This window comes from Balaenoptera ricei, chromosome X, assembly GCF_028023285.1.
Source record: "Balaenoptera ricei isolate mBalRic1 chromosome X, mBalRic1.hap2, whole genome shotgun sequence".
Lineage (NCBI taxonomy): Eukaryota > Metazoa > Chordata > Mammalia > Artiodactyla > Balaenopteridae > Balaenoptera > Balaenoptera ricei.
Genome location: NC_082660.1, coordinates 72,402,694 through 72,415,657, shown reverse-complemented (window position 1 = coordinate 72,415,657; position 12,964 = coordinate 72,402,694).

The window sequence follows — 12,964 nt, the reverse complement described above, 5'->3', positions numbered from 1 at the left end:
TTGTCCAGATTTAATCTGCTGCTCCTAAGGCTGCTGGGAGAAATTTCCTTTTCCCTTCTTTTTTCGCACAGCTCCTGGGGTTCAGCTTTGGATTTGGCCCCGCCTCTGCGTGTAGGTCACCGGAGGGCGTCTATTATTCGCTTAGACAAGACAGGGTTAAAGGAGCAGCTGATTTGGTGTCTCTGGCTCACTCAGGCCGGGGAGATGGAGGGGGATAGAATGCGGGGCGAGCCTGTGGCAGCAGAGGCCGGCATGACGTTGCACCAGCCTGAGGTGCACCGTGCGTTCTCCCGGGGAGGTTGTCCCTGGATCATGGGACACTGACAGTGGCGGGCTGCACCAGCTCCTCGGAAGGGAGGTGTGGATAGTGACCTGTGCTTACACACAGGCTTCTTGGTGGCGGCAGCAGCAGTCTTACTGTCTCATGCCCGTCTACGAGATCCACGCTGAGAGCTGTGGCTCATGGCCATCTCTGGAACTCCTTTAAGTGGCACTGTTAATCCCCTCTCCTGGTGCACCAGGAAACAGAGAGGCAAGAAAAAGTCTCTTGTCTCTTCGTCAGCTCCAGACATTTTCGTGGACTGCCTCCCAGCTAGCCGTGGTGCACTAGCCCCCTTCGGGCTGTGTTCACGCAGCCAACCCCAGTCCTCTCCCTGGGATCTGACCTCTGAAGCCCGAGCCTCAGATCGCAGCCCTCACCCGTCCCGGCGGGTGACCAGACAAGCTTCTCGGGCTGGTGAGTGCTGGTCGGCACTGATCCTCTGGGTGAGAATCTCTCTGCTTTGCCCTCCACACCCCTGTTGCTGCACTCTCCTCTGTGGCTCCGAAGCTTCCTCCCTCCACCACCCACAGTCTCCACCTGAGAAGTTGCCTTCCTAGTGTGTGGAAACCTTTCCTCCTTCACAGCTCCCTCCCACTGGTGCAGGTCCCATCCTTATTCTTTTGTCTCTGTTTTTTCTTTTTTTCTTTTGCCGCACCCAGGTACATGGGGAGTTTTTTGCCTTTTGGGAGGTCTGAGTTCTTCTGTCAGCATTCAGTGTTCTTTAGGAGTTTTTCCACATGTAGATGTATTTCTGATATATTTTTGGGGAGGAAGGTGATCTACACGTCTTACTCTTCCGTCATCTTGAAGCTCCTCTGGATACTTTTAAAAAAATGTCATTCTTCCAGTCTTTTACTGTTAACTGGTGGGGGGGTTAATCTGCTCATATTTAAAATAATTACTGATAATAAAGGGCATATTTTAATTTTGTTATGTGTTATATATATGTCTCATAGTATTTTGACACTCTTCCCATCTGATATGTATTCGTTTTTAGTTGATACTTTGTGTTAACACATGTTGATTCTCTTTTCACTTCCTTTCTTTAAAAATTCTGAATATATATATTTATTGTGTGCTCATTAACATATGTTTATTATAATTATTTTTCATGATTTTGTCTTTTAAATCCCGTAAAATAATGAAAAGTAGACTTATGTATCAAAATTACAATGATAGAGGTTTTTATATATGTCCAGAAATTTTAAATTTATTTTTGAGATATAATTGTTCTATAACATTGTGTAAGTTTAAGGTGTACAACACATTGATTTAATACATTTATATACTGCAAAATGATTACCACTGTAGCATTAGCTAACACATCTATCACATCATATAACTGTCAATTCTTTATGTGGTGGGAACAATTAAGATTCAGACTCTTAGAAACTTTGCAGTTTATTGTATTGAGCATTGTCATTAACCACAGTGCTATGCATTAGATCTCCAGGATTTATTAATCTACTGGTTGAAAGTTTGTACCCTTAAACCATATCACCCTAATTCTCCCAAATCCCAGACCTAGGTAATCATCATTTTACTCTCTGTTTTACGAATTTGTCTATTTTATATTCTACATATAAGTGATATCATACAGTATTTGTCTTTTTCTGTATGACATCTCACTTAGCATAATACCTTCAAGGTTCATTCGTGTTGTCACAAATGGCAGGAATTCCTTCTTTTTCATGGTTGAATAGTATTTCATTCTTTATATATAAAACATCTTTATCCATTCATCAAATGACAAGTAAGTTGTTTCCATATCTTGGCTATTGTGAATAATGTTGCAATTACATGGGAGTGCATGTATCTCTTTGATATTCTGTTTTCATTTCCTTCAGATATACACCCAGGAATGAAACCACTGGATCACAAAGCAGTTCAATTTTTAATTTTTTGAGGAACTTTCATACTGTTTTCCATAGTTGTTGAACTAATTTGCATTCCCCCCAAGAGTGTTCAAATACGATCTTTTCTCCACATCCTTGCCAACACTTATTACTTTTCCTTAACAATAGCCATTCTAACAGGTCTGATATAATAATTCATTGTGGTTTAACTCACATTCCCTGATGATTAGTGATGTTGAGCATCTTTTCATGTATTTGTTAGTCATTTGAATGTCTTCTTTAGATAAATATCTATTTAGTTCCTCTGTCTATTTTTAAATCATTATTTTTTTATTGAGCTGTATGTGTTCTTTATATGTTTTGCATATTATCTACTTATTCAATATATGGTTTGTAAATATTCTCTCCCATTCTGTAGGTTGTCTTTTCATTTTTTATTGTATCTTTTGCTGTGCAGAATCTTATTAGTTTGATGTAGTCCCATTTGTTGATTTTTACATTTGTTGATTGTGCTCTTGGTGTCTACCAAAAAATCATTGCCAAGAACAATGTCAAGGAGCTTTTTCCTATGTTTTCTTCTAGAAGTTTACAGTATCATGTCTGATATTTAAATCTTTAAGTCAGTTTCAGTTAATTTTTTTGAGAGTGTAAAATAGGGTTTCAATTTCATTTTTCTGCATGTAGTTGTCTAGTTTTCCTGACAGTTTTTGTTGAAGAGATGATTATTTCACTATTGAGTGTTCTTGGCACACTTGTCAAATGTTTTTTGACCATGTTTACATGCATGTATTTGGGAACTCTCAAATCTATTTCATTGGTCTATGATTTTGTGCCAGTACCATACTGTTTTAGTAACCATAGCTGCAGTATAGCTTGAAATCAGGAAGTATAATGACCCTAGCATTGTTCTTCTTGTTCATAATTACTTTGAATATTTGTAGTCTTTTGTGGCTCCATACAAATTTTAGGATTGCTTTTTCTATTTCTGTGAAAAACGCCATTGGAATTTTGATAGGGATTGCGGATTTATAGATGGCTTTGGGTATTTTGAATGTATTTGCAATTAATGTTAATTTTAATGTTCTGATCCATTGACACAAGATATCTTTCCATTTGTTAATGTTTTCTTCAATTTCTTTCATCAAATTCCTGTAGTTTCCATTATACAGTTGACCCTTGATTAACATGGGAGTAAGGGGCCCTGACCTTCCACACAGCTGAAAATCCATGTACAACTTTACAGTCAGCCCTTAGTATTCACAATTCCACATCTGTGGATTCAATCAACTTCAGAATATGTAGTACTGTAGTATGTACATAGTGAAAAAAAAATTGTGTATAAGTGGACCCAGGCAGTTCAAATCCATATTGTCAAGGGTCCACTGTATAGATATTTAACTTCCTTCATTAAATGTATTCCTAAGAAATAAAAGCTTTCAATTTTTCAGTGTTTATTTTATTTTCATATCAGCTATGTATTTGTGGTATATAGCCTTTATTACATTTAATTATATTCCTTCTATACTCAATTTGTTGAGGGTTTTATTCATGAAAAGATGTATTTTGTCAAATTCTTTTTCTGTCTATCGAGATAACCATATGATTTTTATCTTTCATTCCATTAACATGGTGTATCACACTTTTGATTTGTGTATACTGAAGCATATGCTTGCATTTCAGGGATAAATCCCACTTGTTCAAGGTGTGTAATCCATTTAATGTGTTGTTGAGTTTGATTTGCTAATAATACGTTGAGAAGTTTTGCATTTATATTCCTTAGTGATATTGGTCTATAGTTTTCTTGTAGTGTGCTTATCTGGCTTTGGTATAAGAGTAATGCTGGCCTCATGAAATAAGTTTGGGAGTGCTTCGTCTTCTTCAATTTTTTGGAATAGTTAGAAAGGATTAATTTAAATTATCCTTTAAAATTTTAGCCAGCTGGTCTTGGTAGGTTGTCTGCTTTTTTAAATTTATCTATTCTATGTGATCCAAGTTGTTGATATATAATTGTTCATAGTAGTGTCTTATGATTATTTTTATATCTGTTTAGTGCCTTTTCATTTCAGCTTGAAGAACTCCTTTCAGCATTTTTAGCAAGACGGGTCTAGTGCTGATGAACTCCAGTAATTTTTGATTGTATATGAATGTCCTTATTTTTTCTTTAATATTGCTGATAGAACATTCTTGGCTTACAATATTTATCTTTCAACATTTTTAATATGTCATCTCACTCTTTCCTAGCCTGTGTGGCTTCTGTTGAGAAATTCTCTGATAGCCTAATGGTGGTTCCTTTTTAGGTAACAATTTTTCCCCCACTGGCTGCTTTTAGGATTCCTTCTTTATATTTAATTTTTGAGTTTTGTTGTGTCTTAGAGAAGGATTTTGGCACTGTGGTAATAAGAGTGTTCCATTAGCTTCATAAATTTGGATGTCCAATTCTTTGCCCAGGTTTGAGAATTTCTCAGCTATTATTTCTTTAAATACATTTTCTGTACCTTTCTCCCTTATTTCTCCATCTGAAATCTCTGTTATTTTAATATTTTTACTTTTGATGGCTTCCCTATAGATCAAGTAAAATTTTCTTGCTCTTTTCCATTATTTTTTCTTTTTCACCTCTAAATGAGTTATTTCAAATTTTCTATCCTCTTACTTATTTTGTCTTCCGTTTGTTCTACTCTACTGAAATTATCATTTAATTCACTGAGTTCTTCAGTTCCAGAATTTCTGCTTGTTTTGTTATTATAATTTCTATTTCTTTGGTAAATATATCATTTTGAACCTGTAATTTTTGGTAAATTTGATTGATTTTTCATGTTCCTTGTAGTTTTGTGTTGCTGTTTTCACATTTGAACATACACTTCCTTTAATCTTTGCTAGTTGCCTTGAGATGGAGGATTTTGTCCATTTGTGTGTGTGTTTTTTTTTTTTTTTTAATCTGGGGTTTTCTCTGCCTTTGTGTGGATACACCTGTTCCATTCTTCTTTCTCCTTCTTCAAGCAGAATTCTTAAGATTTTTTTATTCTCTGGTTCTTACAATGCACTAGGCTGGTTATTGGAAATCTCTGTCTTGTTTTCCAGAAGTTGGCACTATAGCTCAAGTTTTTGGTTGCTCTCTTGCCCACTGACCTGGCCTGTTTTCTGAGTGCCCTCATAATCTACCAGAGTTTGTCTTGCTGCTGTGATTGAGAGTGCTCACAAGGAACCAACCACAGAGTGGGGAGAGGTGTAGCTTTAGTATTTGAGGCACTGGGGGTGCCTGTGGACCCAGTATAGATATCCCTGTGGTGGTATTCTCAGAAGCTTGTGGGGTAGACTTCCTGCTGAGTGCAGTCAGCAATAACTGAATCACCTTAATGCTTTTTCATATTATTTGTTTCTTTTCCAATCTCTTCCCTCCTCTCAGTCATGGAGGTCCTGCTGCAGAAAAAGTGGTTTCTCCAGATGTGTCCTGCAACACTGGGACAGCTAGGCACTTGCTCATTGTATTCCTTTTCCCCTGCTGGTGAGGTTGCTGCAACCTGATAGTTCAGCCCTGTGCAGTGTTACCTTGAGTGGGGGTTGGTGCTGGCAAATTTCTAATTATCATCTTTGCTGTGTTCAAACTATTTTTTTTAACTTTGCTCCAGTGGCATTCTGGAGTCCTCCCTCAGCAAAGCTGGACTTCTGCAATGTATATCTTATCCCTGTGTATCTCCCCAGGTCAACACTCTGCAGATTTTCCCCCCCAATCTAAGTGAGAGGGGTTGGGGAAGGTTCACTGGTCCTCTGGTTCCACAGCACATACCAAGGTCTGCCTGCCTATTACCAGATGAACCAATAGTAAAACTGTTCTTGGGTCCCTCTGCATATGGTGTTGGATCCCAAATCTCCCACAAAGATATTATTTTTTGTGGATAAATGTCTAATTATTTGTTGAAAAAAGAGCTCAAAAAGGAGAATGTCTTACACTACCATCATGCTGATGTCACTCCTATTTGTCCATGTATTCACTTGTTCAGAGAACTTTATATTTGCATCTGCCTTTGAGTTACTGTCTAGAGTCTTTTAATTTCAACTTGAAGAGCTCCCTTTAACATTTATATATATATATAGCAGGCAGGTCTAGTGGTAATGAACTCTCTCAACTTTTGTTTATCTGGGTAGTCTTGACATTTTGCTTATGTTTAAATTACATTTTGGTCAAATATACAATTTACAGTTGAGAGAGTTGTTTTTTTTTTCTTTATTTACTTTAAATTTAAACTTCATTTACTTTAAATCTCACAGCCTTCCATTGTACAAAGTTTTTCCTGAGGTAGCTGCTGATAATTTTATTTAGGGATCTTTGTATGTGATTAGTCACTTTTTTTTCTTGCTTTTTTCAACATTCTCTGTCTTTGGCTTCATACAATTTTATAGTAATTTGTCTCAGTGTGGGTCTGTTTGGATTCTTCCTACCTGGATTGATTGAACTTCTTGTATTTGTAGATATATGTCGTCCCTCAAATAAAGAAATTGTCGGCCATTGTTTCATCAAATAAGCTCTTGGATCATTTTTCATTATCTTCTCCTTCTGGGGATCTCATAATGCAAATATTCCTCTTGATGGTATCCTGTAAGTCTCTTAGGCTCTGTTTTTTTTTTTCTTTTCATTATTGAGACTCAGTCATTTCAAATGATCTGTCTTCAAGTTCACTGATGCTTTTTTGTTCATGTTCTAGTCAGTTTTTTAATCCTTCTAGTGAGTGGTTCAAGTTCCATATTAATATTTTTAGTTCCAGAATTTCAGCTTTTTAAATATATATATATATATATATATATATATATATATATATATGCCTTTGTTATTTTCATTTTGTTCATATGTCATTTTTTTCTAATTTCATTTTGTTCTTTGTGTTTTCCTTTAGTTCTTTGGGTATATTTTAAACCATTGTTTTAAAGTATTTGTCTAGTATCTCAGAAACCTGTGTTTCTGTAGGGTTTCTGTATAATTATTTTGTTTCTTTGACTAATCTACATTTTACACTTTTTATTGTATGCCTTGGGATGATTTGTTGAAAATTTTAAATTTGAAAAAAGAACCTCCTCTCTTAGCCTTTTCAGACTGACTTTGCAGTAGAAGACCTTCACTAATCAGCCTGGCATGAAAAATTTCTCAGGTCTTTTCTAGGAAAGCATTTTCCCTGTCGTGTGTTTATGTGAGTTTGTGTGTTTCCCCCACCCCCTTCCCCCAATATGCACAATTGCTTTTAAATGTCTTAATTTCCCTAAGTGTCTCTTTTCTGCTTCTTTTTGAAGTCTTAGATACTTTATTCCATTTCTCAGCATGTAATATTTTGCCAACAAGCATCTGCTTTTCTGTATTCCCCCTGCAGATTTCACATGCTGCAGCATCCACTACTGTTTTCTCTGGCCTTTACAAGCCTTAGATCTGAGTTATGCTGAGCCATTCACATCTGAGCTGTGTGTCAGTTTAGACAGAATTCTGTCCCACAGGAGCTCTCAAACAGCCTAAAATGCTGCAAACATGTTCCACTCTTTTCCTTCCATCCAAGAGAAATCAGGAATTGGCCAGCTTCCTCCTGACTGCACATCACATTATGGAAGGGGTGGCTCAAAACTGAGCAAAATTGCTACTAAAATTTCTCCTATTTTGACTGTGGATTTTTATTTATTTATTTAAATAAATAATAAATAAATACAATGTATTTATTTAATAAATAATAAAAATTTATTTTTATTTATTTATTTTTATTTTATTTTAGTCAATGTGTTGTCTACTTGCTGTTTCCTTGGAGGAATGAGGGCCTGGAGCTTTCTAGTCCATCATCTTGCTGACATTATTCCAATTTTGAAAAAAATTAAAGGCCACAGAACAACTGCATTTTCTCCATTGATTAGTAAGATTGCTACATTTGAATTATTTTTATGATCCCTTGTTACTGTGTAAAGTAAAAACAGCCTCTATGGATTTTATTACTGGCATCTCTTTCAAACTCCAAAGTTGTATTTTCTGTAACTTTCTGGATATAATCAATCTGCCTCTCTCTGTGACATTTTGCTTGGCTTATCTAAAGATTAACTCACCATGTTCCTATAAAACTGACTACTACCTCTGAACACCTATCTTGCTTAATGATATAGCCAGTCTCCACATACTCAACCTCAGCATTTTACTATCATTCTGTAATTTTTCTTTTTCCTTGGCTTCCTCTATCCCAGTCCCACATCCTCCTAGAATTATGGAATTTTAGAGGTCCAAAGAGGAAATTTTAGAGATCATTGGATTAACCTCTTCATTTTAAGATGAGGAAACAAAGCTCCAGTGAGATAAAGATTATAGATTTTGTGACTCAAAATTCAGTGCTCTCTGACAAGAATAAGATTATTTTCTATCCAATAGCTCTCATATTTGTCCCTTTTCTAACTCTTCTCCCCTACCATTGGCCTAGATCATGCTTTATTATCACATGCTTGGACCACTGCACTATCCCTCAATATATCTGTCTCCAGTTCCCCCATTCCCCTCTGTAATATGTTTCAACCTCTACTCTATAATATTCTTTATATAATAACATTTAATTCACATAACTGTTAAATCTCCCACATCTCCCAGTTTAATTTCCAAAATTTAGAATTCCATATTTGCTGAATTAATGAAATATTTCCTTTCTGTGTTCTAAACCCCACACTCAATTCCCTTCTCTGTCCTTTTTCATATTGTTCTTGATATGACTTAGGCTTTCTTTATATTTATTTTATTCGTTTATTTGGTTGCACTGGCTCTTAGTTGTGGCATGTAGGCTCCTTAGTTGTGGCATGCAAACTCTTAGTTTCTGCATGCACGTGGGATCTAGTTCCTTGACCAGGGATCGATCGGGCCCCCTGCTTTGGAAGTGCGAAGTCTTATCCACTGCATAGCAAGGGAAGTCCCAGCCTATCTTCTCATATATAACTAACCTATTATTGATGGTCTTGCTCCAATCTCATCTCTTTTTGAAGCCTCTGTGATTGCGTATTTCCATTTTCAAATTCTGTAGCATTTATTGTCTGTATTTCTTTTCTGGCACTTAGAATAAGCAGTCTTTCAATGCAAATACATTTGCCTGTGTCTTTAACTACCTGGTCAATTCTTGAATGGAAGAACCATATCATACACCACTTGGAAACTCTCTCATCCTTTGGCACGGTGCAATGTTCAGACTAGGCTCATAATATTTTGTAAATTGCTGACTTACATGAAAAACCACTATACAAATGTTGAATGAGTCAATAAATTAATTATTTCTACATCCTCAGAATATGCAATAGCATAAGCTTATCAGATACTTAACACAATGTGAAAAGAGGTTGAAACAATCTTCCCAGTCTACTTCCCTGGCACAAAAAAGGGACGTGTAATTATTTCCAGGTACTCCATCATAATTTTCTGCACCAAAAAGAAACTCATCCATGCATTTCTGCAACCTTCTGCTTATTCTTTTACAGGAAGAATTTTCAACAGTGCCAACTTTTAAACCAAGATCTTCGCAAAGACTTCCAATTTGAACTAATTCTTTTTTTTACACAAATATTTATAGCAGCATTATTTATAATAACCAAAAAGGGGAAACAACCCAAATGTTCATCAACTGATGAATGGTAAATGAAATTAGCTCTATCCATACGAGGGAATACTGTTACAGCCACAAAAAGGGAGGCCACTCTGATACTGTATATATGTCTATGCTACAACATGGATGAACCTTGAAAACTTCATGCAAAGTGAAAGAAGGCAGACATAAAATGCCACACATATTGTATGTTTCCATTTAATGGCACGTCCAGGGTAGGCAAATTCATAGAGACATAAAGTAAATTAGTGCTTTCCAGGGGCTGTTTGTAGGGAGAATAAGGAATGACTGCTCACTGGCACAGGGTTACATTCTGGGGTGATGAAACTACTCTAAAATTGATTGTGGTGATGGTTGCCCAACCTTGTGAACGTACTAAAAACCACTGAGTTGTGCACTTCAAAATGGTGAATTTCATGGAGGTAATGCTATTTCAATTCTTGAAAAAGGACTCGGGGAAGTGGGTATGCTGGTACAGATATACTATGTAAGGTCAGAAAACCCACCAGATGACTGATCCATAGAAGGACCTAGAGGATATACCATCTACCAAAGCAATAAAGAATGTGTTGGTGAAAGGGAACCAAAATCACTATGAAGTTCAGTAGCGGCTTTCTTTTGCAGGCTGGACTGACTATGGTAGGCGATGCTGTTATAAAACTGACTTCCTTATTAGCAGTGGAGTTAATACAACCAGAAATAATTGAACCAGATGGCATCATAAAAGTGTCAGAAACCATGTGGATGCAATTATGATAATAAGTGGCAAGATCAAAGTGGCAACTAGGGGGCCCTGACCTGCAGAGAGTTATGGAGATAATTAATAAAACATGGTGTCACTTGCTGAAAAATAGATGGGCAGCCAATAAGGGTACTACTCAGTTTGTACAAGCAAAAGAAAACAAAGATTGGAGGGAATGGAACTATTTGGGAGCAAAGTTTCTTTTTTTTCCCCATCCCTAATTTTATTTATTTATTTGTTTGTTTGTTTGTTTATTTATTTAACATCCTTATTAGAGTATAATTGCTTTACAATGTTGTGTTAGTTTCTACTGTATAACAAAGTGAATAAGTTATATGTATACATACATCACCATCTCCGCTCCCTCTTGCGCCTCCCTCCCACTCTCCATATCCCACCCCTCTAGGTGGTCAAAAAGCACCAAGCTGATCTCCCCGTTCTATGCAGCTGCTTCCCACTAGCTATATAATTTACAGTTGGTAGTGTATATATGTCAATGCTACTCTCTCACTTCATCCCAGCTTACACTTCCCCCCTCCCCCATGTCCTCAAGTCCATTCTCTACGTCTCTGTCTTTATTCCTGTCCTGCCTCTAGGCTCATCAGAACCATATTTTTTAGATTCCATATATATGTGTTAGCATACGGTATTTGTTTTTGTCTTTCTGACTTACTTCACTCTGTATGACAGACTCTAGGTCCATCCACCTCACGATAAAAACTCAATTTCATTGGTATATATGGCTGAGTAATATTCCATTGTATATTTGTGCCACATGTTCTTCATCCATTCATCTGTCCATGGATATTTAGGTTGCTTCCATGTCCTGGCTATTGTAAATAGTTGTGCAATGAATATTGCGGTACATGTCTCTTTTTGAATTATTGTTTTCGGAGGGTTTATGCACAGTAGTGGGATTGCTGGGTTGTATGGTAGTTCTATTTTTAGTTTCTTAAGGAACCTCCATACTGTTCTCCATAGTGGCTGTATCAGTTTACATTCCCAACAGTTCAAGAGAGTTCCCTTTTCTACACACTCTCTCCAGCATCTATTGCTTGTAGATTTTTGATGATGGCCATTTTGACGGGTGTAAGGTGATACCACATTGTGGTTTTGATTTGCATTTGTCTAATGCTTAGGGATGTTGCGCATCCTTTCATGTGTTTGTTGGCAATCCGTATATCTTCTTTGGAGAAATTTCTATTTAGGTCTTCTGCCCATGTTTGGACTGGGTTGTTTTCTTTGATATTGGGCTGCATGAGCTGCTTGTATATTTTGGAGATTAATCCTTTGTCAGTTGCTTTGTTTGCAAATATTTTCTCCCATTCTGAGGGTTGTCTTTTCGTCTTGTTTATGGTTTTGTTTTCTGTGCAAAGATTTTAGGTCTCATTAGGTTCCATTTGTTTATTTTTGTTTTAATTTCCATTTCTCGAGGAGGTGGGACAAAAATGACCTTCCTGTGATTTATGTCATAGAGTGTTCTGCCTATGTTTCCCTCTAAGTGTTTTATAGTGTCTGGCTTTACATTTAGGTCTTTAATCCATTTTGAGATTGTTTTTGTGCATGGTGTTAGGAAGTGTTCTAATTTCATTCTTTTACATGTAGCTGTTTAGTTTTCCCAGCACCACTTATTGAAGACACTGTCTTTTCTCCATTGTATATTCTTGTCTCCTTTCTAAAAAATAAGATGACCATATGTGTGTGGGTTTATCTCTGGGCTTTCTATCCTGTTCCACTGATCTATATTTCTGTATTTGTACCAGTACCATACTGTCTTGATTACTGTAGCTTTGTAGTATAGTCTGAAGTGAAAGAGCCTGATTGTTCCCACTCCATTTTTCTTTCTCAAGATTGCTTTGGCTATTCAGGGTCTTTTGTGTTTTCATACAAATTGTAAAATATTTTGTTCTAGTTTTGTGGCAAATGCCATTGGTAGCTTGATTGATGTTTCATTGAATCTGTAGCTTGCTTTGGTTAATACAGTCATTTTCACAATATTTGTTCTTCCAATCCAAGATCATGGTATGTCTCTCCATCTGTTTGTATCTCCCTTAATTTTCTTCATCAGTCTCTTACAGTTTTCTGCCCACAGGACTTTTGTCTCCTTAGGTAGGTGTATTCCTAACTATTTTATTCTTTTTGTTACAATGGTAAAGGGGAGTGTTTCCTTAATTTCTCTTTCACATTTTTTTTGTTAGTGTATAGGAATGCAAGAGATTTCTGTGCATTAGTTTTCTGTCTTGCTACTTTACCAAATTCATTGATTAGCTCTTGTAGTTTTCTAGTAGCATTTTTAAGACACTCTATGTATAGTATCATGTCATCTGCAAACAGTGACAGTTTTACTTCTTCTTTTCCAATTTAGATTCTTTTATTTCTTTTTCATCTCTGAAGGCCGTGGCTAATACTTCCAAAACTGTGTTGAATAATAGTGGTGAGATTGGGCACC